The following is a 27998-nucleotide window of genomic DNA, read 5'->3' on the forward strand; positions in this document are numbered from 1 at the left end:
AACCGATTTTCTAAGCAATTCGTTAATAAGATCAGGAATTGAGCTACTATGAAAGAATGCTATTTTTAATCATTAATAGTTATCATTAGTCAACGTGGGTTTAATTTGGTTACTGTTTTTTTTCGTACAGAATGTTAAAGTACAGCTACAAAGGAAAACACGAATTCGTTTTCTAATACCATCATCTTGATATACAGTTGACCTTTGAAGAACACCGGTTTGAACTGCGCGGATTCACTTCTAAATGGTTTTTTTTTTTTTTTTTTGAATAAATACGGAGGTGCAGTAGAAATTTTTTTGAGATCTGCGACAGTTTAAAAGACAAACCACGTAGCTTAGAAATATCGAAAAAATTAAGAAAAAGTTAAGTATGTCATGAATGCATAACATACATATACATAATAGTCCATTCTATCATTTACTACCATAAAATATGCATAAATCATATAAATCGTAGTGATACGTATAATATCTGCAGCAGTAGAGGCTCGTGGCTTGAAATCATGGGGACGCTGCAACTTTCGAAATATACACACACACACTGTAAGGACAGTGTATACGGGTTTCAATAAAATATCAAAATTATGGTAAAAATTATAAAAAAAAATTAAACATGAAAAATATTGTTTATTATCGATAAAATGATACAGTTTGGTATAATTCAAATTACTTAAAAATAAAACCCATTATCATAAACCCAATAATGTTCTAAAATGAAAACTATAACAACTGTTACGTCTTTAATTGTAATGTCCGAATATTTAAAGAGACGGAGTAAACACGATAAGCACTGCGAACACTCATCTACTGTCGCAACTGTATATAAACAACAGTGGATCTGCGCGACGGACAGTGCCGCATTACGCTAATAGCTCGCATCTCACTATGACGTGCATATGCTTGCGCGCGTAGCAATATGACACTGTGGTAAACACAGTGCTGCTAGCGCCCTCCTAAGTGCTACGAGATGGATTTTTATCATTTTTTATACAAAATAAGAGAATTGTATAGGATTGTTGATGATAAAATTAAATATTACAAGCAAATATAAATAAATTAATAAATATATTTATAGATCGAGAAAAATTAGGGGTGCTGCAGTTCCGTAGTGCCTATGCACGAGCCGCCCCTGATCTGCAGTGTTTTGTATCCTATAAGACAATATTGATGTAGGTAGTGACGTACAGACGATTCATCTTGTAAACAGAAGATGTAAACTTACGGTATCGATAAATAATACAGTACACTACTGTAAATGTTTCACTTCCTTGTGATTTTCTTTAATAACATCTCTTTAGCTTATTTTTTTGTAAGAATGCAGTATTTAATACATAACGCATAAAAATATCGGTAAGACTTCCAGTCACCATTAGGCCTTTAGTAGTTTAGTTTTTGGGGAGTCAAAAGTTATACTTCGATTTTCGAACAACGCGGGAGGGTCTGCATCCCTAACCTCCGCGTTGTTCAAGGGGCAAGTGTATTTCATATTTTAGCACTTTTATACTCACCACTTTCGGACGCTCGGGATTGTCCCGGTGGAAGAGACGACGCAGTGCTTGAGCCAGGATTGGAATGTTTGGTGACCCTCACCTACACAATGGAAGTCGGTGGTTGAAAGAGAATGGTCGACGAGTTACGGAGAATCCTTCTACACCTTCCACCTTCGGAAAGCTGATGACCAGGTCACTTGAAGTCCCATAGTGAGGTCCTTATGAACGGAGGAACAATAGATGGGGTCGAGAAGAGCCTAAATAAACATGGAAACAATTAGGTTAGAGAGAGAGAGAGAGAGAGAGAGAGAGAAAGGTTGCATTTAGTATTTTGCATTTGTTTGTTATATCAGACTATGTTATGATGCTACCATTTGTTGCGAAACTGTAATAAAGGGCTGAAAGTTTCGTCTATGAAATTAAAATATATCGACGGTTACCGCAGATTTTGGCTTCTTAAACTATGAACTGGCTGGGGAGAGTTCAAACGATGATATTGCTTTGACGTATTCCTCTATAATTGAAAACGGAAACCAGTCTTGACCTCACCAAAACTAGAGAATAAACTCCATCTAGGAGTTTGAGAAGAATCTCACACGCTAGTCAAGTTAAGGAAGCAGGTTTGGAATTTAATCGCCACAAAGTTTTGGTCTTCATTCCGGTGGATTCTCTAACTTTCACACCCTTTCTGGAGTTCGTTTTGTTAAGTCTCCGGGATGGAACTCGAACCTAAGATTTTCCAACCAAAGGGCAATGCGGACGCTGACTGAAATAAGATGCTATGAAAAATTGTGAAAGGAAAAGGAGTAAATATTATGCAGTGATTGCTGATAACGCGCATGCGTGGTGAGGAATTGAAATTGTGTTTAGAGGAACGAAGAACACGGATGTAAGCTATTTGAATGTAACGACGGAAAGTGGAAGAGTTTCTACCTTTTTTTGACACGTGCGAATGATTCGAAAGCTAGCAATTATGGAATCAGAGAGGATCCGAAAGTATTACTGGAAGAAGCATAAAAAAAAAGAGTGAGAGATTGAAGATTGCAAACAAATTAATTGAAAAGCCGGACCTTGACAGTGACAGCAACGAATCAATGCATACGCGGTGCAGTTTGGAATTATAAGAAGGGCATTTGATTGAAGAAAATAATCAGGGGGAAACTAGTTTTCGTAATTCTTGTTGTCCCTCGTTTCCCTTGCAAAATGAACGAAATTGCGATATCTAAAGAGGGGGGGGGATGCGAGTGAACATGAGTGGAGGCATCTTTGTGACAACTGAGATTTAAAAAATCCACCAATGCCTTTTCTTTGCCTTTATGGAATAGGTGAGGGCGTTTAGCCCTATCTAACTTTTGGAGACTGAGGGAGCATTTTAATCCCCACCGGTAGCCAATCAGAGCCAGCTGACCCGAGACCATCATTAATTATACACGAGAACCGGTGAAGAGGGGTGGCTGACAAGTGTCGCCATCTCGTAATCCCTAATCCTAACAATATATTTTGCTGTCTTAAATAGTGTGGGTTCTAAGGTCGATTTTTCTTGAGTTTACGGGACAAAAAAACCCGAGTTTCTTCTTGCTCATGCCAGAGATCGACTAACTAGAAGGTTAAAAAAGGGTTAGAAAATGTTCCTCTAGTTGGCGATTTGAATTGAACTTAGGTCGCCATTGTTCGGGGAGACTTGATGCTATGGACGCACACGCTACTTCCACTGAGATACACGGGCTGGCAACTGAGTGAGGCTGAAAATTTAAAAATGATGAATGTAGTTTCATAGATTTCAAATCTGAATGGGCTCAATAGGTTATTAAAATTCAGGAATTCTAATGCCAAAGAGCATCCCAAACATGGATGGTGAGTTTTGGACATTCGTTAGCTACGCTTAACCAAAAATTATCGGCATTAGTGCGAGACTTGGTTGAAAGAAGAGAATATAGTTAGAGAAAGTTTAACGGACGCTGAATTTTCTAAGAAGACAGGGTAAATGGGATGGGGGTATTGTTGATAGCAGCAAAAGAAAGAATTGCTACCAAGTGTGGTAAGAGGACAGTGGCAAGATCCTGAAAGTCAGAATAGTTGTCGCTATCTGGTTTGAGATCACAAAGGCAAAATATATATTTGGGTGCAACCGCATGCCTGGCTGCAAAAGAGCATACAGAGGTATACGTACGTGGGTAAATGAGTTCAGTGAATAAAAGAAGTAACGAGGTCGCAGATTTCCAAGCGTAGAATTTTCGATTCAGAAAGGATATGTGGAAATACACGGTGGAATATTCATGAAAAAATCTGAAACGGTTTGGAGCAATGGCGTGGCATAAAGGCCTGCGAGGAAAAGAGGTTGCAACAACACATAGGGAAGAGTGCTTGAGGGATGCAATTTCATTTGACCGACAAACAGCGTAACTCATCGCTCCACATCGTGAACCTTCAGTGATCTGTGGATCCGTCAGGGCGGTTTTTTGCACGTGTAGACTGTGCTGTGGTTGATGTTTGGGTTATGCCATTCCATGGAAACGGAGATTGCGCAGCTCGTTAGGTACTAATTTCGGCACCACTATTTTGAGCCCACTTTGGCGCCTTCGCGTTGGCTGTCCGTCTTTCCTCGCGTTTCATGGCTCAGTGGCGTTCCTATCGGCTAATAATGTCGCTTACAGTTAATTTTGGGTATATCGCTGTTTTGCAATGTCACAAACGGATAGTACACTGAAAGCCCACCGTAGATGAATCATCCAGGAGCGTATTCTTTGCTAACATTTGCTAATAGTCAGTTTCAGATTCATTTGAAGCATATTTACAATAATTATTTTTCTCCATGAACCTTTTAGACTTGTGCCTGCTAAATGGACGTCCGCCAATGTCGTATAAGCCAATTCTGTGAATTTTCTCTTCGTTCTTGCAATTACTCAAGCAATTTCTGGCGATCGGTCACTGATATCGGTAGAACAAGAATCGTCAACACCACCAATACTGTCACGTGATTAAAGTGAAGACTAATTGCTGAAGGGATTCGAAACGCATCCGGTCCGGATCCACAATAGCTTCCTCCACTGCTTATCACCAGCAGTTCGCCTATTTTTGTTGTTGAAGTACTCCTTGTAATCCTTTGGCCTTCCTAATATAACGTTCCTGCACTACACATCTGTCTTTCCATTTTCTGTGGCTCATCGTGTCTCTTAAAGCAAATTTATGAGTCTTGCATTGCGATATTTAGTTCATGAAGTCAATTTCGATCTTCAAAGATGCAGCTGAAAACTTTTTTAATTGGAACTGATCTACTCTACATCGATAGAAACCTTTATCTCTTCTGTCAGTCGCGTAATGCAACAACATTGCTCCAGGAAAACAGGACAACCGCAGCAAGATCAACGGCGATATGCCTAATCAAGAATGGAATTAGGCATTTGCCAAGAACGGGAGTATCCGATATTATTCACAATAATAGTTACAGATGAAAAAAAACAATTTTGCGGGAAAAAAGAGGGATCTGTCTCAATCTACGACTGAGGAGATGACATTTTCCTCTTCTCTCCAAGTTGTGATCAGTCCGTGTTTTCTCCTTCAACCCGAATTGAATGAGTCGAAAGAGGGGGCGCTGTTAAGCAGCACATTTATAATTCAAAGAGTGGAATTAACCGAGATGGGCAGAACGCAAAATGACGCCAACGTGTAATTAAAATATCAGAGAAAAAGAAGAAATCTTTTTATCTACTCATCAACAGAAAACGACTCGATATCGATTGGAACTTTGTTTTCTTAGCCGTTTAATTCGAGGTGATGCTACTGTTTCCTTGGAGATGGAGGCAGGGCGAGAGGAAAAGGCGTGCTCCACATCTGTAGTTCGGCAGAGAGGGTTTTTCCTAGAATGAGGAAAAAGCGTTTGCTCTTCTGTGCCTCCAAAGGGAATGGAGGCGATTCAAAGGTAACCGTTTGGTCACAAAGGTTTGCTTCGTTTCCGCCTCAAAATGCCCCAAAGAGCTTCTTCTGCGCTTGGATTTGTTGCAACCCGTCCCGGAGTGTTCCTTCCCAGTTCAGCACTTCAATTAAATCTCGTTAGAAAAGTGTTCAAACACTTCATTCAAATGTTTTTTTTTTTTGAACAATAAGAAGCCATAATTATTCGTTTCTTGGAATTCTTTAATTCGTAGCACGAACGAATTCATCAGAGCGTTAAAACATCCTGAGGATTAAAAAGAAAGCATTCACCGTCCTTTGAAGGCGATTGCTGAAGACGAAGAACAAACTTTGAACGGTGATAGTTTCCTATAAGTGACAATTCTGAAGTGGAAAGATTGAAGAGGGGGGGGGGACAATCAAATAAGTTGCATACTTAAGTATAAAAAAACAAACAAACTAAATTTCATCTTGAAAATTATATTAAATTATAAAGTGAATTGTTGGATGAAAAAGGGTTCAGAATGGCAAATATTAACAACAAATTAAAATAAACATTTAATTAGCGATTATTTTATGTTGTAAAGCAATTTATGAGGATTTCAATTTTCCTAGTTGGTGACAAAGTTTTTTAAGTAGGAATAACAACTTTGAATTATGCGCAATATTTGGATTAGATGGGTTCGTCTTCTTCATCTCTTTAAGGGTTGGGCCTTCTTGGCTTCATTGGTCTTTCCATCTTGCACAGCTGGTCTCTCTCTTTCTCTCTCCCTTTCCCTTGGTCTATGTCTATTCACCTCTTTTGGAAGCCGATATATCCTATATCGATGTTCTTTCCATTTCTCTCTCTATTCCTTGATCTTTCCATTTACGTCGTGAATATCTACGGTAGTTCTTTTCCAATGTCTTCATTTCTTAGATGGTCCGATTTTGTGCATCCTTGAATTGCTCTTAAAAATCCCATCTCTGCAGCTTGTATTTTGCTTTCATCTTTCTTTTTTTAATAGTCCATGTTTCAGAACCATATACCAGAGTGGGAATGCCCATTACTCTATAAAATTTTAGTTGAGTTTTTCGTGTTGTTTTGTTATTCAGTGTCCTTTTAACTGTTTCACAGATTTTCTGAAATTTCTTTATTTTTTCATCTATATTTTTATCTGTTAGATATGTTATTATGCAGCTGAAATAATCAAACTGTGTCATCTGTTCTATTATTTTATTTTCTCTAATTCTTTTTGATCTTAAATCCCATGACTTTTGTTTCCTTTTGTGAAATTAGGAAACCCAGAATGAAACTTACAATCTGTAAGTTTCAGGGCTCGTAAGATCAGCGAGGTTGTAATTCCTTTCGCTTTGAGAAATTAGAACCTCGCTGAGAGAATTGTCGACACTAAACGCGCTTTAGCGTTATTGTTCACTAAAAAATCTTCTCTGGCTAACCACGTAGAAGTTTCTGGAGATAGTAATTCCCGGAACAATGTTAAAGAAGTTAGTGACCTTTTGGTCCCAAACGGCAACAACAACAAAAAAAAAACTAATTAGGAAATTTAATTTTCTAAAAAGAAAACAAGAACAATCCTCTTTTACCAAACCATTCCTCATTCAAAACAAAATGGTGATAAATAAATCTTCCCTTAACCTCTTAAATAAGCGTTCTCTCAAGAGGGCTGAATTTTGTTGCATCACCGAAATCTATTGCTAAGGAATTGTTTCTCACAAAGATTGAAAAGGCTGCTTCTCTCCTTCCCGCCAAGGACGCAAACTTACTCCGAATTGAGTCTGTTTTTGGCATCAGCAGTGCTAGACCTCCGTCGGATAACCTTCTACCATCTGAACGACAGGCTCTCAAACATTTAAGGAATAACCAAGACATCATTATCCTTCCAGCAGACGAAGGTAATACCACAGTAATCCTGAACGAAACGGATTACCCTCAGAAGATCTTTGAATTATTACGTTCTGATTCCCGTTCACTTCTTCGTAGAGATCCCTCAAGAGAACTCCACAACCGCACCAATGCTCTACTAAGAACGACATCAGAATTACCTAGACATGCACGCCTTTCCTTCCGATCACCACATCCTCTAATCCCACGACTATGTGGTCTCTTTAAAATTCATAAAGAGGATGTTCCTCTGCGACCCATAGTACAGGGCATCGACTCTCCGACTTACAACCTATCAAAATATCTCACATCTTCTCTGAAATGTTTTACTGGAAATTCTACTTGCTTTATTAAAAACACAATAGACTTTATATCAAAACTTAAAAACTTTCGAGCCACTAACTCTGATATTATGGCTAGTTTTCACGTAGTGTCTTTATTCGCTAATGTCCCCACTGAAGAAGTTCTTACTCTTTCAACAAAGTTTCAAAGATCTTCGCATTACAGTCACACTGCGTTAACTCGGGTTATTTTAAATTTGAAGACTATTTATAAACAGGATTCAGGACTAGCGATGGGAAATCCTTTGTCTAATGTTCTTGCCGATATTTATCTAGAGAATTTTGAAGAAAAAGCAATTTCATCTTCTCCCTTAAACCAAAGATACGGCTTCCCTACATTGATGATGTTTTCCTTATCTGGGAACATGGTCTAGATACGCTCAAACTTTTTCAAGAACATTTCAATGATATACATCCGAATATCAAGTTCACATCTGAAACGAAAGTTGATGGCTCTTTCGCATTCTTAGATATCCAAGTAACCAGGACGGCTGAACATCTCAAATTTTCTATTTTGAGAAAACCGACACATACGGATAGGTACCGTCATGCTAACTCATCCCATTTTCCTCCACAGAAGTTGGGTACCATCTCCACGCTGGGTCACCGAGCTCGGTCTGTTCTGTTGGAACGAAGAGGAACTTCGTAATGAACTTAAACATCTTCAAGTAATATTTAAACTTAATGGTACTCTCAGAAAACTATAGAGAGATTACTCTTCGATCCTCATCCACGACAGTATGAAGACACCACTACTTCTAAGGACAGCATTTCTTTGCCATACATCAGTTCTTTATCTCCAAAATTGGCTAAAATTCCGAAGAAATATAATATCAAGACGTTCTTCACAACCCTACTTAAATTTCATTCCATCTTAAGTCGTCCTAAAACTAAACACAATAACCTTAAATATCCTTGTGTTTATAAGATTCTTTGCGACTGCGGTAACTCACACTTCGAGCAAACGGAGAAATCCATGGAACTCCGTTTCGAGGAACACCACGGGGACATTACCTACATCAGAACTCGGGCCAGTGCCTTTTCCAGTCATGTTATTTTCAGCGAACTCAAATGATGAAGGTTTTCCACATCAGATACTTTGGGATGAAACTGTCAACGTACATACACCGATGTGGTGATGAGTTAGAGAGAAGAATTTTAGTCTAAAGAGATAGTTATCAATCTCCTCCATATTAAGAACAACTTAAGCTACACCCTAACAGAATCTCACAGCTCCACCATTCAATATTCACGCTCTCGAGACCATATACGCGAGCATGTGCATAATGATACAGTCAGAGTTCATTGTTCTATTTAAACTCTAGCTTTTATTCTTCTCAGTATTACGTTACTCTGTGTTTAAAAAAAAAAAACAGTTCATTTAGATTGGTTACTGGTATTTATATGTTTATCTCACACCTGATGAAGTCTAGTTTTAGACGAAACTAGTAGTGTAATTAAAGTTTTTTTATTTAAACCTCGGTTCCAGTCATTAAAAACTATATATATATATATATATAGTTTATATATTTAATAATTAAATATATATATATATATATATATATTTATATATATATATATTTAATTCTGTAAAAAAATATATATATATATAAATATATATATATATATTTTTTTTTTTTCCAGAATTCATTTTTACTCAGTTGGAATATTATGAAAAAGCTTTAATGACTATTACCGAGAGATAAAGAGATGACATGATATATTTGAAAATATACTACTAGTACACTAGTTTCGTTGAATTGATCAACATCTTCAGGTATCACAATCAAAGAAATATATAACGAATTACAGAGACTTAAAATTGTAATAACAGAACAAGTACAAAAAGACAGTAGCGTGTTTGAAAACAAAATGTGAGCTTGAGTTCCAAACAAACGTATACTACGCGCTGTCGCGAGTGCGCCAATACTGAACAGAAGCAACGTGTGCGTCAGAGAGATTGTAACCCAGGCTGTTGTTGATATGAGAGGAATCTAGAGAAATTTACCTAGATTCAACAATCTTTCTTTCGAGTTCATCGTAGCACACATGGATGTTAGCAGTTTGAGTCCAGTTTACAATCTGCTGGCGGCCTTCGTCTGAGTTAGCTGAAAAGAGAACGTGGCTAGAGAGGGCGCTAGCTCTAGTCCTGTTATGGGAGATATCTCTACGGTGTTCATCCAAACGTAGACGGATGGATTTAGCAGTCTGGCCATAGTATGGCTTTCCACAATCACATAAAATCTTGTGCACTCCTGGAAACTGAGTTGGAAGATGTTTTTCTTTAGGCTTACTAAGTGTTGAACGAAGTTTTGGAAGCGTAGTAAAGCAAGTTCTCAAGTTAAACCTCTTGAGAATCTTTGCCAGTTTTGGTGAAAGAGAGCTGATGTAAGGCAAAGAGTGAAGGCTCTGGGGGAAGAAGGATCTTCACAAGTAGTTGAGTGACTGAGGGAAAGAAATTTGTCAATTTTCTTAGGAGAGAAACCATTATTGATAAAAGTTTTTTTTAAGAAAAAGGAGTTCATTTTCAATTTCTGTTTCTTATGTAAGTAATGATTTGGCTCGGTGAGCTAACGCGGAAGTTGAAAATGTACTCCTTTTTCTTAAAAAAAACTTTTATTAATAATGGTTTCTCTCCTAAGAAAATTGACAAATTTCTTTCCCCCAGGCACTCAACTACTTCTGAGGATCCCTCTTCCCCAAGAGCCTTCATCTCCTTGCCTTACATCAGCTCTCTTTCACCAAAACTCGCAAAGATTCTCAAGACGTTTAACTTCAGAACTTGCTTCACTACGCTCCCAAAACTTCGTTCAACACTTAGCAAACCTAAAGAGAAACATCTTCCAACTCAGTTTCCAGGAGTGCACAAGATTTTATGTGATTGTGGAAAGCCATACTATGGCCAGACTGCTAAATCCATCCTTCTACGTTTGGAAGAACACCGTAGAGATATCTCCTTTAACAGGACTAGAGCCAGCGCTCTCTAGCTCTAGTCCTGTTGAAGGCCTCCCAACAGATTGTAAACTGGACTCAAACATCTAACATCCATGTGTGCTATGATTAACTCGAGAGAAAGATTGTCGAATCTAGAGAAATTTCTCTAGATTCTTCCCATATCAACAACAGTCTGAGTTACAATCTCTCTGACGCACACGTTGCTTCTGTTCAATATTGGCGCATTCGCGACAGCGCGTAGCATACGTTTGTTTGGAAGCATTTTGTTTTCAAACACGCTACTGCCTTTTTGTACTTGTTCTGTTATTACAATTTTGTCTCTGTAATTTTTAAGTCTCTGTAATTCTTTATATACTTCTTTGATTGTGATACCTGAAGATGTTGATCAATTCAACGAAACTAGTGTACTAGTGGTATCTTTTCAAATATATCATGTCAGAATTGGGATATGTTCATATTTGTATATACTGACTTGGATCCGAGAACTAGAAATAACAATTAAATTTATTCAAAACGCAACATGTTTCATCGGATTCTCCGACTTCTATAAAATTCATATTATAAAATTCAGTTAGCTTTGAACTGTAGTCCGTGTTGAAGTTCTTCTGTTGAGCAGCTGCGTGCGACTGACTTCACGAGTCTGCCAATATCGGATAGGACAGCTGAAAGAGTCTGGTAGATTATAGCTGAGGTTATTATTTACGTGATGAGGGTCCGTAACAATCTCCTTAGACTCGAATATGGGTCGCTCCACCTCGTCACGGCATATATGAAGGTTTGAGGTTGCTGTCCAGTTTATCTCATGTTGAATGCCTTCATCATTTGTGTTTACTGAAAACAGTACATGGCTTGACAGGGCACTTGCTAGAGTTCGTTTGTAGGCAATGTCCCTCTGGTGTTTTTCCAGACGTAGGAGGATGGATTTTTCAGTTTGGCCACAGTATTGCTTCTCGCAGTCCCACGTGATTTTGTACATTCCTGGGAATTGTAGATGGTTGTGGGCTTGTTTCTATTTACTTAAAATCGACCTTAGGTTAGGAAGAGTAGAGAAGCAGGTTTTTATGTTGAACTTTCGTAAAATTCTTCTTAGTTTCGTGGAGAACGAGCTGATATATGGTAAGGAGATATAACCTTTGGGATTGTCTTGTGTTTCTGAGTTATTTTGATGGCGGTGGTATAGATGCATATTAATAGTTTTCGACGAATAGCCATTACTTGTAAAGGTTCTTTGTAGATGTTGTAGTTCATTTTTTAGATCTTCATCATCTGACAGTATAGATCTGGCACGATGTGCTAGGGTTGAGATGATACCCACCTTCTGTGCAGAATAGTGATGTGAGGACGCATGCAGGTATTGATCTGTGTGTGTAGATTTTCTAAAGATTGAGATTTTATGATTTAGATGGAAGAACTAAAACATTAGTGATAAACCAATCGTCATATGTTCTAAATCATAACGAAGAAGAAAATCTTGAAAAAGGTCTCGATTTTGTCCTTGCGCCTAAAACTATTCCCGAGGAAATGTTTTTAACTAAGATGGAGAAAGATGCATCACTACTTCCTGCCGCAGACGCCAGTTTACTTCGCATGGAAGCAAATACTCGCGATTAACAAGATTAACAATGCAAGCTCTCCATCTGACAACATCTCCCTTGGCGAAAGGCTAGCCATAAAAAGGCTTAAGAATAACAAAGACATCGTTATCATACAAGCTGACAAGGGCAACGCAAATGTGGTGCTAAATAAAACAAATTACCACGAAAAAATCTTGGCGTTATTAGAGACAGATACAAACTTGGAAATTGAGAGAGATCCATCGAGGGAGATACAGAACAAAACAAACAACCTCTTACAAAAAGCCACAGACCTTCCACGAAATATACGCCTTGCCGCTCGCTCTTTACATCCACTCATCCCAAGGTCATATGGTCGCCCAAAGATACACAAGGAAAACTGCCCACTGAGACCTATCGTAGACAGTATTTGACTCGCCTACCTACAGCTTATCTAAGTTTCTGGCTTCATCCTTAAATGGTTTTACAGGAAATTCTTCTTCTTCATATATAAAAAACTCAACAGATTTCTTCTCGAAATATTAAAAATTTAAAACTCCAGCCTTCAGATATCATGGTGATATTTGACGTGGTGGCTTTCTTTACAAACGTTCCAACTCAAGAGGTTCTCGATATTTTAAAGAACAAGATTTCAAAAAATATGTTTACCTTGCTAACACATTGCGTTCACTCCGGCTACTTTCAATATGAGAAAAAAGTTTATAAACAAAATAAGGGATTGGCAATGGGCAGCCCCTGTCTCCTATATTAGCTAACATCTTTTTTTTTTAAATTTCGATCAAAAGGCAATCTTCTCAGCTACTCTTAAACCAAAAATCTGGCCGAGATTTGTAGATGACATATTTCTGGAAATATATAACCTTCAGTTATATAAACCGATAACCTTCAGTCTTTTTTAAATCATTTAAACAACATCCACCAAGATATCAAATTAACAATGGAGGTTGAAGAAAATGGATCTCTTCCCTCCTGGACGTAAGACTTACTAAGTCATCTGATTCTATTAAAATATCAATCTTTAGAAAATCTACACACACAGATAGATACCTGCATGCGTCCTCACATCACTATTCTGCACAGAAGGTGGGTATCATCTCAACCCTAGCACATCGTGCCAGATCTGTACTGTCAGATGAGGAAGAGCTAAAAAATGAAGTACAACATCTACCAAAGAACCTTCACAAGTAATGGCTACTCGTCGAAAACTATAAGTATCTATACCACCGCCATGAAAACAACTCAGAAACACAAGAAAACCCCAAAGGTTATATCTCCTTACCATACATCAGCTCGCTCTCCACGAAACTAAGAAGAATTTTACGAAAGTTCAACATAAAAACCTCTTTCTCTCCTCTTCCTAAACTAAGGTCAATTTTAAGCAAATAACCAAGGTCACAACCATTTACAATTCCCAGGAGTGTAGAAAATTACGTGTGACTGCGGGAAACAATACTATGGCCAAACTGAAAAATCCATCCTCCTACGTATGGAAGAACACCAGAGGGACATTGCCTACAAAAGAACCAGAGCACGTGCCCTGTCAAGCCACGTACTGTTTTCAGTAAACACAAATGATGAAGGCATTCAACATGAGATAAACTGGACAACAACCTCAAACCTTCATATAGGCCGCGACGAGATGGAGCGACGCATAGTCGAGTGTAAGGAAATTGTTATGGACCCTCATCACATAAATAATAACCTTAGCTATAATCCACCGGACTCTTTCAGCTGTGCTATCAGATATATTCACACGCGTGAAGTCAGACGCACGCAGCTGCCCAACAATAGAACTTCGACAAGGACTGTAGCTGCAGTTCAAAGCTAACTGAATTTTATAATAGTCGTTTTAATAGTGATACGATGTTTCTTATAGTGCTTTTTATTTGCTTTCTATGTTCCCACGCCTGAGGAAGTCGGACAATCTGATGAAAGTTGTTGCGTTTTGAATAAATGTAATTGTTATTCTAGTCTCGGTAATAGTCAGTATATATAAATATGAATATACAGGGTGTTCGGGATAAATTTGACATATTTATAATTAATTATATTTTTCCGTAAGTTACATGTATTAACACACACTTCTCTTCATTTAAAAGTTTGGACCCTTCTTCATTCATATACAAGATGTCAGAAAGGATGGATAGCTGGAACCCACCTGAATCATGGAAGAGAATAACTTGTATCATGATGATTCGTGCCGCCATCGAAATAAGGATATTACGACTGCTGCCCAATGCTCCCTGAATACAGTAAAAACAATCAGGCATGAACTAGAGACTTGCAATGGTGACTACGAGGATGTAGCAAGAAGAAAGATCCCTAGCAGACGATCTGATTGCGTTCGTACAGCAGAATTCCTCGCAAATCTGCAGGAACAGGTGTTGAAGAACCCTGGCATTGGAATTCGGGCTTTGTTCGTGGAGTTGCTAACTGTAGTCAAGCCCTGGATAACAAGGGTAGCCAATGGTAGGCCGTATGTATGGCAGCAGGATTCGGCCCCTTGCTACACCTCTGGGAAAAGTCAAAAATGGTTGTCTGAAAATTTGTACGACTTCACCAGTCCAAATGTTTGGCCTCCAAACTCCCCAGACCTTAACCCCATGGATTATTTTGTATGGGGCGCAGTTGAAAAAGACACCAATCGCACTTCCAGTAATACAAAAGCCCAGTTAATGGATAAAATTAAAACAGTTTTTGCGGCCCTTCCCAGGGAGACTGTAGCATCAGCTTGTTCGAGGTTCCGAAGCAGAATTGAAGCTGTGATCGATGCTAATGGTGGTTATTTTGAGTAAATCTTGTTGATAGTATTGTAATTAACTCTGCCTGTAATGTTTTTTTTTGTCAATTCATTAAATTTAATAGATACAAAGAAGATTTTCTTTTTCCTTACGAAACTGTCAAATTTATCACGAACACCCTGTATATATATTCATATTTATATTCATATATATATATATATATATATATATATATATATAAATATGAATATAAATATGAATATATATATATTCATATTTATATATACTGACTATTACCGAGACTAGAATAACAATTACATTTATTCAAAACGCAACAAGTTTCATCAGATTGTCCGACTTCCTCAGGCGTGGGAACACGAAATTCTCGTCTTTAATTTGTTTGAACAGATAAATATTGTCCTTACACGATCTTCCATGTCTGAAACTATTTTGTTCTTTTGAGAGTAGATTGTGTTGCAATATCTCTAAGTCTTTTATTCAGGATTTTACTGTAAATTTTGTAACCCGTATTTAACAAACTTATTCTGTAATTTCCACAATCATCCCTTGTCCTTTCTTAAACAGAGATATAACCTTTGCTTTTGACCAATGTGATGCAAACACATTTCCTCCAAGAGTTATTTATTAATTTTAAGAATATGTGATGTACGAGGGATTTACGAAAAGGTAACACATTGTTTCCCCTTGAGGATACAAATTTATTGCACGCACTTGTCCCAACGTTAGATCAGTTTATGAATACCGAAGAAGTCCGTGCCAACACACAGTAACCAACATTGCACTGCCTGAAGAACTTCTTCATCGGTATTGAAATGCTTGTCAGGAAGGTCTTTTTTGAGAGAGCCAAACAAATGGAAGTGTGAAGGCGCTACGTTTGGGCTACGGGGTGGTGGTGGTGGTGGTGGGGGAATTGGCAGAGTTTCCCAACGATTACAGCGCAACCACTGAGGAGTGGTGTGCGCAGTGTGTGGAACAGCGTTGTTGCGCACAAAAATCACGCCGTTTGTGAGGAGTCCTGGTCGTTTGCGTCGAATGTTGGCTTTCGCTTTGTCCAACGTTGCACAGTAAAGCCCTGTATTGATTGTTCCTTTCTTCGGCAAGAAGTCCACCAACAGAATGCCTTGGTAATTCCAGAACACTGTGGTCACGACTTTTCGGACAGCGTGAAGAGTTCTGAACTTTTTGCGCACAGGAGAATGTGGATGTTTCCAACTCATGGAGTCTTGACGGCTCTCCGGGGTAAAGAGATCAATCCCCGTTTCTTCTCCTGTGAATAAGGGCGCGAGAAAATCCTTGCCTTTGTCACTGTATCGAAACCATTCTCCAGACACCTTCCCATTTGTGTTGCCTTGTGCTCCTCTGAGAACTGTCGGAACACCCAGAGGGAGCACACCTTTCGAAAGCCAAGGACATTGTGAACAGTTTTGTACACAGTGGACTTTCACGTAGTTTCAATCGCTGGTCTTCAAGAACGATGCCCTTAATGCGCGAAATGTTGTCTTCTGTCTTGCTCGATGAACGCCTGCTCGCCCGACGTCGATTTTCAATGTCACCAGTACGGTCCGCTTTAAATTCATTGAATCCAAAACACTCAGGGGTGTAGTCGGGCCAGGGCACGGCAGGGCGACGCTCTGGTACTTTTTTAAAACTATCAAAATTTTTAAATTCATTGTAATAAATTATAAGAATTATAATAATGAGACTTCTAATGCATTTCCAGCTTTCGGTCAAAAAACAGCAGCTTGCCGCTGTTGTCATTTTCGTTTCAGAAAACAAGGCAATCTCTGTGCCCTATAGCCGTCGCAAAAATAATAATAATAATGCCACACTTCGTGCCCTTGCACTATTTCTTTTAGGACTACACCCCTGAAAACACTTCTGCTTCTTTAGCATCACCTCTTCACCATACACAGCAACCAAGTGATGGTGAATGTCACTTGGTGAAGCCCTTTTGCTTGCCAAAACCGAATTACTTCACGGTCACCTGTTTGGGACCAAACTTGCATAGTAGCAGCCCTCGTATAACTGGAATTAGTGCGAGGCGTCAGCAGCGCCACACTGCAATGGGGGTGTTTTTGAACGATATTAACGTGTCTGTCTGCCTATTGGATTTTATCTCATCCCCTTTTACCATTATTGAGAAAAAATAAAATAAACACGTTACTTTACTTTTCGGAAACCCCTCGTAAATATTCTCCACAATATTTCCGAAACTCTTATTTAGGCCATTTAATCCGAATGATTTCTTAATTTGTTAACGCCTTTATTGTTTCTTTTCATCTAATATAATCTGGATCTATATCAGTAATGATCTCTTCATTATTATTTTCTATTATTAAATTTGGGTCATACCATAAATTCTTATGCTGTTCTATCTTCCGTTTCTCTTGTATTATGCTGGTTTGTGTGCTGAATCTCTTTCTTCGTTGTTTAATTTCCTTAATATTTTGTAGGCGATGTCTTGTCTTCCATGTACGTCTTCTTCCAGTTTACTAATAAATCTGTCTCAAGCATTTTAGTGAGCTTTCTGTAGTATGTATTATCTTTCGCTTGTTTTGTATAATTCTTCTGTTTGTGTGTTTTTGAAGGAGCGATTTGTATGCCATTTGTTTTTCTTTGATTGCGTTTTCAAGATTTGTGTTTCAGATTTTTAACGTTTTACTTTCTAACATTTTATTTTTCTTTCCAAGGACTTCAGAGGCTGCTTTATGGGTTATCTTTATTAAAGTTTTCCATTCTTCTTCACTGATTTGGTTTACTTCTAATTAATCTTGATTGATCCAGAATTCTAATGCTTTCTTCTTGTAATAGATATACTTTGTATACTTCATCTATTTCTTATTTACTTTCTTTCTCCATTTTCTTAGTATTTCTGTTTTCGATACTAGTAAATAATGATCTGAGAAGATGTCACTTCCTCTGTAAACATCTCTCACACGTGAAGGCAGTTTCTGATTAGGAATGATACAATCAATTCGAGATCTTGTTCCTCTGCCATTCCAAGTATATTTAATTATATTCTTTTTTTGAAAGAAGTATTTTTAAAATAGTGAAAGTACAGAAGTGTAATAGTTCTTGAAATTGTTATTCATGCAAATTTCTCCATATTTTCGTAAGCCATTTGGGATCGGATCATTTCCAACTCTAGCATTAAGATCTCCTGCTATTAATATAGTCATTTTTGTTACATTTATTTAAGCGTTTTTATAGTTCCTCATAGAATTGTTCGGAATCCTCTTTTCTACATTCTTCTGTGGCATATGCTCCTACGATATTTAAGTAGCTTCTATTTGTTCAGAATTTAACTGTTATAATTCGATCGTTTACAAAATTGTAGTTTTGTATTTTATTTTTCCGTTTATTGTCGATTAAAATGGCCACACCACTAGAAGCTCCGACATGTTGGTCCACTCACCTATATAACAGTAAAACCATCTCAATGTTTTATTCCCTTTAATTTATTTTTTGTTTTTGTTATCACGGATATATTAATACTTTTAGTTTATCAGTTCGTAATAGATAAATATGAAGATGAGGTATTCTTAGAGCATATAAAGGAGCCAAAAAACCTTTTAATATCTGAATCTAACTTCGATATACTACACATCAGAAGCTTAAAATAAAATCTGAAGGGACTTCTATTTATGCAGAATGATATTTCCGGAAGACTTGGCATGATCATGCTGTCTGAGATATGGGTCAGAACGAAATTGGAAGAGGTAAGTATGTTTAGGTATCCTATTCCAGTATACGTCAAATTTTTCCGTGGGGGAGGGAAAGTGTAGGTTACGTAACAAATTTGAAAGTGGAATTCACGGAGGATGCACATCATATATACAACGTGCACATGAACACAAGCATCCCCATGCGTATCATATCCCGCATCATACTTGTAAGTTTATTTTGATATTTTGCTTTTGATTACAGGATTGCAATCAAAATATCAAAATAAACATTTTGATATTTTGATACTTTTAACTGGGAACAAGAAGGAATACTTAAACGTATGTGCGATCTGCGCTGTAGACAGTGTTGATCATGTCTTTATTAAAGCATAAAAAAAAGATTTCAAATTTAGATTTATTATCGAAGTAATTTCAGAAAACGAGTTTCAGTTTGAAGAGTTTTTTTTTTTAACTCCTCCGTAGCGCAATTGGAAGAACGACGGTACATTGCGCCCTTCGATTGGAATAGGCCTAAGTTCGATTCTCGTCGAGACGGGAGGAATCTTTATCTGGACGATTTCAATCGAAGGTGAGTTAGCCTATCTCATACGGGGGTAGCAAGGTTTTTTCACCTGGAAACTCTGGTTTTTCATCCCGCATACAGAGAAATTGGCCCTTCAGAACGCACGCAATTTACAGACAAAAAATACCAGTTGTGGTGGTGGCGGGCGGTAGAGCGTTGATGGAGATGATTGGTAATAGAGGTTCGGACAGTTGTAGTACGTGTCCTCCCGCGATGAGTCCTCGGACTCCTTGGAGGTGTCACGAATAATAATAAGTGATATTACGAGTGACTAAGTTAGAATATGTGACTTCAACATAACAGACCATAATAGTCAACATCCATCTGAGTACAAGTTATCTTCTATTATAATGGATTTTTTCTGTATAAAGATATATAAAAATAGTCTCACAAAGTTCAACCCCACGTTCCAGATGAACGCACACGTGTGTGGTGATGGTGGAATTAGTAGGGAATACCTAATGGATAAAATTCATTTGAAACCCTAAACATTCTGACTAACGGGGATCTGGAGAAGCTGATACATTTCCAGCAAGTTAACAATGCAACTAAAAGAAGCAAAGCCAGATGGATATCAATATATTGAGACTTAAAGGTAAAGATAAGGATTTGGTGGCTTTTATGATTGAGCGAAATTAGATGTTCTCGGTTTTGAGTAAAACAAAACTGGAAAAATGCGAAACAGGAACCTAAAAAAGAAGACCATTTTATTTTGGAAAGGAGCAGATGACCATCAAAAAATGATGTTTTGTTTTATCATCAGTAAATGGAAGACTTACAAAGTATGATGAATTAGTAAGAGGATGAGGAGGCTTGTACTTCAATGTAATGGAGTGGAGAAGAAACGTCATAAGGTATGGCCACCAAAAATCTAGATAGGAAGGAAAAGACGTTGTATGAAGATAAATTGGAACGAATTATTCAGAATATGTGTGTAATAATCTTAGGATATCTTAATACAAAGATTGGAGAAATAGCGCTGGGCTAGAAAAAATCTGGGGCCACTTCGTTTCAGTCAAAGAAACGAGGAAGGGCAAAGGTTATTGGATTTTTTCCCCCAAAAATTATCTCAGAATTGGAAATAGTTCTTCGAGAAAAAGAAAAAGCCACGGAATTACAAGCAGCGATGGACAAATACGCCGCCCGTGCCAAGTAGCTACAAACTACACAAAATAGAATATTTTTTATTTAATAACAAAAATAGTTTCTCCAACAGGAATCATTTTATGAAACTCGTGTTAACTTATTGAGACATTCAAATGGGGAGGTCTTGGGAGAGGTTTTTTTTTCTGTACTTTGTCGGGCCCGGTTACCGTTTCAATATATAAAGGAGGAGGCTGAAGAAGAAGTAACTATAGAGGAACAGCATTATTGTGTCACTGTGGAAAGATTTAAGAAAGGATAATGGCAACAAAAATAAGATAAAATAGGGGAAGGTCTAAGAGAAGTTTGGTTTTAGAAAAGAGCGATCAAGTATTGATTTTATTTTTACCGTAAGGGAAATGACGGAAAGACATTAAGAATTTGTTAAAAGCGCATTTATGGCATTTCTTTATTTGGAAAAAAACACATTCGATTGAGTTTAAAGGGGGGAAAGGTCTGGGGAAGTTTGCAAATATAAGCAGAGAAAAGAAAAAATAGTCACGATGAATTATATGTATGTTAAATGCACGAGTTGCGTGAAAACAAAATTTGGTGATTCGGATTGGACAAGGAAGTGTCTTTTCTGATGGCTCTTCACGCTAGAGATGAAGTAGCTTAGATGCGATTAAATGACAGAGAGGAGAAACAGCTGCGTTTGCAGATGATGCAGTGATTCGGGCCCATTAAGAAGAAGAGCTGCAGAAGAAAACTAGAAAAGTACACCGGAGGAACTGCGTAACATAAATCTATGGGTTGCACATTAATAGCAAGGAGATTGAGAGTGTGGTTTTAAATTGCAGAGAAAATCTACAAGTTGAATGTTAGTCAATGGATAAGATTTGAAGAGTAGTGAAAATTTAAATTTCTGGGAAATATAACAGTGATGGAAGTTCAGATCAGGAGATATCGTGGAGGATTACCCTGTCTAAACAACAGTTACTGTTTTTCTCATTTTGTCTAATGCAGCAGTGACAAGGAGACTAATAAATGGCGACATAAGTGGGGAAAAAAAGCAAAGGAAATGACAGTTTGAGGTTAATGTCAGCAAAAGCAACGAAGGATGAAATAAGAAATATGAGCATTAGAAATGTTCTTGGACTAAAAAGTGTTGAAAAAATGCCTTGTGAAGTCTTGCTTGCAGTAGTCTGACATCTGATTAGAATGAACTTAGAAAGAATACCAAGAAGAATTGGAATTTGAAGGGAAGAGACCAAAGATTAAGACCACGGAAAAGCTGGAGAGACACCAGATAAGAGGGGATCTAGAAATAACACCCCTGAACTGGGGTACGGTATTTATGAAGAAGAATCTTGAAGGACGAAAGAGGTGAAGAGATTAATCCGCCTGACGTGGTAGTGTCTGTTGGAACAGTTGGCGATAAGGTTAAAGGTCGAAAACAGAAAACGAATAAGTAGAAAGGGATTGATTGCATAAAATATGAATTGTATCCGAGTTCAGTTATTCTACGCATAAGCAAATCAATTTCATGGAGCTTCGTTGGGTGCTCATTTCTAGCTTTTTTTTCCTACCAAAAGAAAAAGTTCCAAGAAGTAGACACCTCAAAGAGAAAAACAGAAATAAAAACGAATCACTACGGAAAAAGGCTTACTAACTTAAGCTTTGGTCATCTGGTGTGAGACTACAATCCTGCTTATCAAAAGTCAAAAGCGATTTGAAAATTTTCCATATTTGGTCTATAGAATAGAACTTGAATTATGTAACCTTAGTTCTCCTATGATACCGATGAGCGTGGGTTTACGACCCATTTCGTGAGTGGGATTTACATAAATATTCGACACAAAAACACGAAAAGAATAATCACAAAAAAAATCCAAATATGTTCATTTAAGAACATTCTCAAAAAAAAGACGAAGGAAGTATTCTTTCAACGGAAACGCTTACTGTGATGATGATTCTAGAAAGCAATGGAAATGCGGGGATTTATTTGCTGGATTAATAAGCAGAAAATAGACTTGTGTTATGCTCATCTAAAAACTGCATTCGGTAACTGACGCGAAAACATTCTGTGTAAATAACAACGCGTGGGTGACAGATTATCCAACTGAATTTTCTCAAAAAAACCTTAATTGCTTGTCGTAAGGAAGAATTGAATTCCGTACTTTTTAGAATTCTGGAACTAATTATAGGCAAAAGAAACAGCAGAAAAAGTCTGTCGAGCATGAACTCACTGGCTGTATGAGTAATTGCAATTTTAGTTCGCATCATTCGACCTACTTCTTCTTTCTATCGCATACAAATCCTTTTCAGCTGAAGAATCCCTAACATACTTTAAAAAAAGCAATGCTTGTACTTATCTTTTAAAATATGCAACGATCACACAACAGAGCAATCGCTATTTAACTAATTTTCCCTAAAATCTTTAAAAACGAATAAGAACTTTTTCATTTTTTGGAATAAACTGCTTTCGAAATCAGTACGACTTCATTGAAAAACCAAGAAAGAAGTTTGAAAGCATAAAAACACGTTTACTAAAAGCATTAATGGCAGGTGAAAAAAAAGCAGCAATTCTTATAAATGCATACAAAAGGATGACACTTCAGTTTACTCTTATTTATTTTAGTTTAGGCAGAAGGTAAATTGTCTGTAAATGGAGTGGATTCTGTCGCCGTTTTTTGTCGATTTTCAGACATGAAAACAAACTCGAAGTTCAGTAGGAAAAATCGTTTCTCCCTGTATGACACTGATCAACTTAAATTATGAAGAAAAATGTTTATGGTTTGAATTAGAGGAGGAAAAAGTACAAAGTTTGGTCTAATCATAATTAGAAAACAGAATAAGCATTCAAAGAAACATCTTGAAAGGCACACTCGGTTCGTTTTACTAACACCATTCTACGTCCTGTGGCAATTCTTCTACTACCATTTCATTCTGCCTGTGACCGCGGTTACAACATCATCGAAAGGGAGGGCGGGCATCCCAATTTGAAACCGAGAAATCGCGACTAGTCTGTTATTAACGAACTAAGATATATCATATTACACAGCATTCTACGCTGTTATCTCATTTTACAAGCATGTATGCACTGTATTTCCCGATTTACGCAACATTAAAGAAAATTTTCAATTATAATCACACTGCAGGTAGTAAGTCCAGTTTAACTATTCTCACTATCACACGTTATGCTTTCGCAGCATCCTTTCTCATCGAAACAAACATCGGATTGGTCTCATGATCAGCGCTATCTTCAGGCATGGTTGCCTACTTTTCCACATACCTCAGTAAATAAGAGGAGAATCGCACAAAGCAAGTTTAAATTGCTGGCTCAAAATCTTTAACTTTTTTAATGTAAAGCTGAGAGATTAGCAATCTTTAAGAGAATTTCTTAAGACAATAAACGAAGCTGACAAGCAAAGACACTCTTTACCTCTGATGGCAACGCACTTGAATAGAATTTTTGTATTGATTTGTTTCGCGTTAATATTTGATGCCTGTTCAATATTTTGCGTACCAAGTCTACATAATACTCGAAATGCTTCTTCTGCTATTCAGCACGTGTTAAGGTTAATACCATCCTTCAAAGTTCTAAAGCACACCTGGATGCATGCAGTGGGACTGAAATGTCATCACAGCGCAAGATAAAGAACAGTATTTTCGGTTTCGTGCATTTTAATAAAAAAGTAATTCAGTTTCCAATTCGATTAATGAAAATATACAAAATTATTGATGCGGGAGTCATCACTGGTACCACGTTCAGCAGGTGCAACTAGCGAAGCAGTCGGCAAAGCAGTAAATGCCGTCGCTGTCGTAGGCAGACGAAGAATTCCCATGAGTGAAGATCGTGGGTGGATGAGATGAGGGGAGGTGAACAAAATGACAGCGGGAATGAACGTCGCATTGCTCATCAAAGTCTATAAATATTACTTATAAGACTGGTTTCAGAACAGAGGGATTCCTAAGATGGACAAATGGCGTTCTTTGAAAAGAGACGAAAGTGGTACCATTCAAGATCTACCCAGAGAGAAAGAGGGAAGTTGGCTGAGCTGTGAGAATCCATAAATGAACTTCTTTGGTCGAGAAAACAAAGCCGTTTTTTAAACCATAGAAACAACTAAAGAAAATCAGGAAGAGGAATTCAAAAGTTTTTATTAACTAGGCGGATACGGCACATACTCGAGTTGCCGAAGACGAGTCGAGCTAATTCCACTTTGTAAACAATATTCAGAACACTTTTCATTTTCATGCTGTCTTAGGCAGATTCATGTTCGACTGCTACTGCCAAATCTCTTACCGAATTCACTGTTTGATCTCTGGTGCTCGCATGAGCCATTAAAATAATGAATTAAAAATATCCCTTAAAGCCAATGTTTCTAATTATTTCCTATAAAAATATTTTATGATGTTTGAATAACAGATTACAATAAAATGGATCGCACACAATGAATTTACACTTTTCAAACAAACCACAAAAAAGCAATTACAAAATGGTGTAAATCTCCTTTCTATGAAAAAGATAACCCAAATTACGTTAACGTTAGGTTTATATTTAAAATTGTGCATCTATCAAATAAAATTCTATACCACGTAAAATAATCTATCTTATTATTATATTTATTTGTTTGTAATTTTTACGTGAGAGGGCGTCGTTTAATTTTTTTTTCCCCTCGTGTCACAATCTGTTCGCATCATTTTATTTGACTCAACACGTTCGTTTCCTTAGCGTTGTCGAAGGGGTTAATGTCTCTTTGCAGAGGGGTCATTGCATTCTTAAAATGTGTGGGATTACTTCATCCACAGAAATTACCACTTCCGAAATAAGAACCAACGTGAACGCAAATATGAAGATGTTTTTGTATTATTTGCACGCAAATGGGTTTCGCAAATTACTGAAAAAGAAAGTCGATGTGGATATTTCCTAAAAAAACTTGGTTACGTGCATTCTGCGTGAAATATTGCGTGATCGACTTTGAATATTCAGTCAATTCCCTTCTTCTTGAGTGTTCTTCCGAACCAAAAATACAAAAATATATTTTAAGACTGCGAGTCTACCGATCACGAAAAAAAGTTTTATCATCAGCGGAACACACACGATTATACAGATTATGGGGCATCGCTGGGTTTTAACAGATGTAGAGAAGGGGAGGGGAATTACTTGTGGCAATTCTGACGCACGGTGATCATGCGAATTGTTGTTCGGAGGTAAAGTAGCGCCTTCAGCAAAAGGGAAAAAAACACGTAATTTTGTGGATGCCGAAGAGGCGAAATTGTGATGCGGGGATGACAAGAAAGTGGAGATTGGAATCACCCACGAAAGGAAATGCCGTCATGGACCGGTTGGCTGTTCTAAGGGACGAAAACGCAATTCGGGGAGAGAGAAACACCCCCCCCTCTACCTCGGTATTGAAACCGGCTAACTCATCATTGGATTGAAAAGACCTGATAAAAGTTCCTCATGTCATATACGGGAGTCGAACCGCGGTTTTCCAACCGAAGGCGAATTAAATTGAGTTCGTTTTCTTAGCCTAACAAACGTGAACGCTGTCCAATTAATCGTAGCAGTTGTCATCGGAGAGATGCTCCGTGAACACGTTAGAGGAGACACTCACCGCCACCTACCTGAAGAATTAGTCGATGACTATCCGAAGCGCAAACGGGGGGGGGGGGAAGAGAGAGCTGTTACGAGTGTGAGATAAGCGACATCGCATGCGGACTTTGATAGAAGACACAGACGGTGTTTGTTTGTTTGATTCCGTTCGAGATGGAGAGTCCCACTCACCCACCCACCCGCAGCGATACTCGGATATCGTCGACAATGCTTCTCTTCTGGGGTCAAGTGGCGAGCTCTCTTTGCAACGATTCTGGTTGCCATGGAAACGGGCACATCCTCGTGTTCTGTAGTCGGGTGGAGTGCATGTGCAAACAGAGAGAGAGCGTTGCCCTTGTACCTTTGACCTTTGCAGAGATCGGGAAGCGATCCTTTTGGGGTGGGGAAGGAAATTGAGTAGAACAGAAAGGAGGATCTTTTTAAGTATCTTCATTCTGGTTTCGTGTAACCTTTTAAAACTACGGAACCAGCGGACGGAGGGGAACACAGAGGAGTGAAAGATAATCTGAACTCGATCCTTTCGTCCGTCCTCCTCCCCTTCCGATACAAATCAGAATTATTAAAAGGAATCGTTTTTTGCCAAAGAGTTTTGCAACACACCAAAGTAATTTAGAAATCGAATTGCCTTGAATACTGAGAAGTGAAAATTCAGGAAACCCCCCCTCCTACGATTTCGTAATTACAGCCGTGCGTATTATTAAACACTCACGCGCGCGCACTTTTGCGAGAATTTAAATATTCGTGCTGATCATGCTCAGGGCGTCTGCTAAAAGCACTTCGACCTCCCCCCCCCCCCCCACCTGATGAGTGCTGAATCACAGCAGAGCAAAACGCGGCGAGACGCCTTTTTATTCGCCCTCAGAGGACCTTGCTTAGGGAAAGTTGGTCCCTGCGAAGACTTTCTTAAAAGTTCTCTTTACTTCGTCTTAGAATGCTAAGAAATAAGCCAAGACTTGGGGGGGGGGCGTGTATTTTACAAACAGACTTTTCACCTGCAATGAGTCCTCCCCAAGAAATGAGGTTTTAAAAAAATATCGGGAACTGAAAAAGTTCTGATTGGATGAATTCCTTCTTCCTGTACGGAGGAGAAAGCAGCGGCGATCACTTCAGAGAGAAATCCGAACGCGTCTGCTCTGCCTGGTGGCCTACGGGGGGAGGGGGGTTGATTTAGCGTGCGAAGACGAAAGTGTGAACGGCTGAAAATACAGGGAAAATTCTGTTTTCTTTCTCTCGCAATCCCATAGGCCAGATCGTAGTTCGATTTCAAGCTGCTCCGATCGAGAATTTGCTGTTCAGTCTCTTTGAGAGGAACTGAATTCGGATTCCAGTTTTTCCCCAACTTTTTATTGTGCTGTACACAAAAGGTGGGGGGGGGACTACGTTTAGGTTGTTCGAAAGAAAGGTGCTGCTCCGTAGAGACATCCCCTCCCCTGAAAAAAAAAAAAAAAAGTTATCCGCACTTGAGAATTGGCGGAAACTCCAAAATCCTTCAAAACGACAAAAATATCTGCGAATGCAACGCGAGAAATGCGAACGAACATCTGACGCGGGACGTTTCGCTACACTCACCTGACCGTACGACACCAACTCCACATGTGATTCTCCGCCTTTCCCGCTTTCTGGGCGATGCTGCACTCGGAGGCTAAATCGCTGGTCGAAGTGAAAGATCGTCGGCGGAACAAAAACACGTTCCGTTCAGCAACTGCGGTGGTTGCTCGGCAGCTCCGACCAGACGCTGCTATCTATCCGACAAGCGCACAGGCGACGTTGTGAGGTCTTCGCCTGAGTGGGTTCCTCGCTCCGCTCGATCGACGAAAAGTCGCGCATGTGTACACTTTGCGCCACCTCGACGGCGTGAAGGCAGCACGGGAGGATGGCGTTCTTCTGGCGGGAGTCCAATAAGACCGCTCACGACTTTCGCCTCATCAAGAGGTCCATCAGGAAGCGATGTGTTTCATGACGGAATAACCCTTCCGCAACATCGCACGTACTTGCCGCCGGTGTCAAGTGTCTTGCAACGCCTTAAAGGAAATATTTCCTGTTTAGAGCGAGTCGCAATATTTTTAAGTGGGTCCTCCGCCCCCTCACATCCCGAGACGAGTTTTTGTTCTGCTCGAGGCCTGGATGCGAAATGGAGTTCTGTTCT

General features: G+C 38.6%; 1 protein-coding gene across 1 annotated transcript in view; it reads right to left on the minus strand.

The window, feature by feature from the left end:
- LOC150105229 (calcium-binding protein E63-1-like) overlaps nt 1-27641 on the minus strand; it is a 92424-nt gene extending 64783 nt beyond the window's left edge. The window contains exons 1-2 of the mRNA XM_090396208.1: nt 27422-27641; nt 1509-1747 (exon numbers count right to left, since the gene is read on the minus strand). The gene's annotated coding sequence lies outside the window, so the exon portion shown is untranslated. The remainder of the gene's footprint in view (nt 1-1508; nt 1748-27421) is intronic.
- Between the last annotated feature and the right edge of the window lie 357 nt (nt 27642-27998).

The sequence above is a fragment of the Typopeltis vanoorti genome, chromosome 7 (assembly GCF_054136105.1).
Source record: "Typopeltis vanoorti isolate ZY-2024b chromosome 7, IOZ_Tvanoo_1.0, whole genome shotgun sequence".
Lineage (NCBI taxonomy): Eukaryota > Metazoa > Arthropoda > Arachnida > Uropygi > Thelyphonidae > Typopeltis > Typopeltis vanoorti.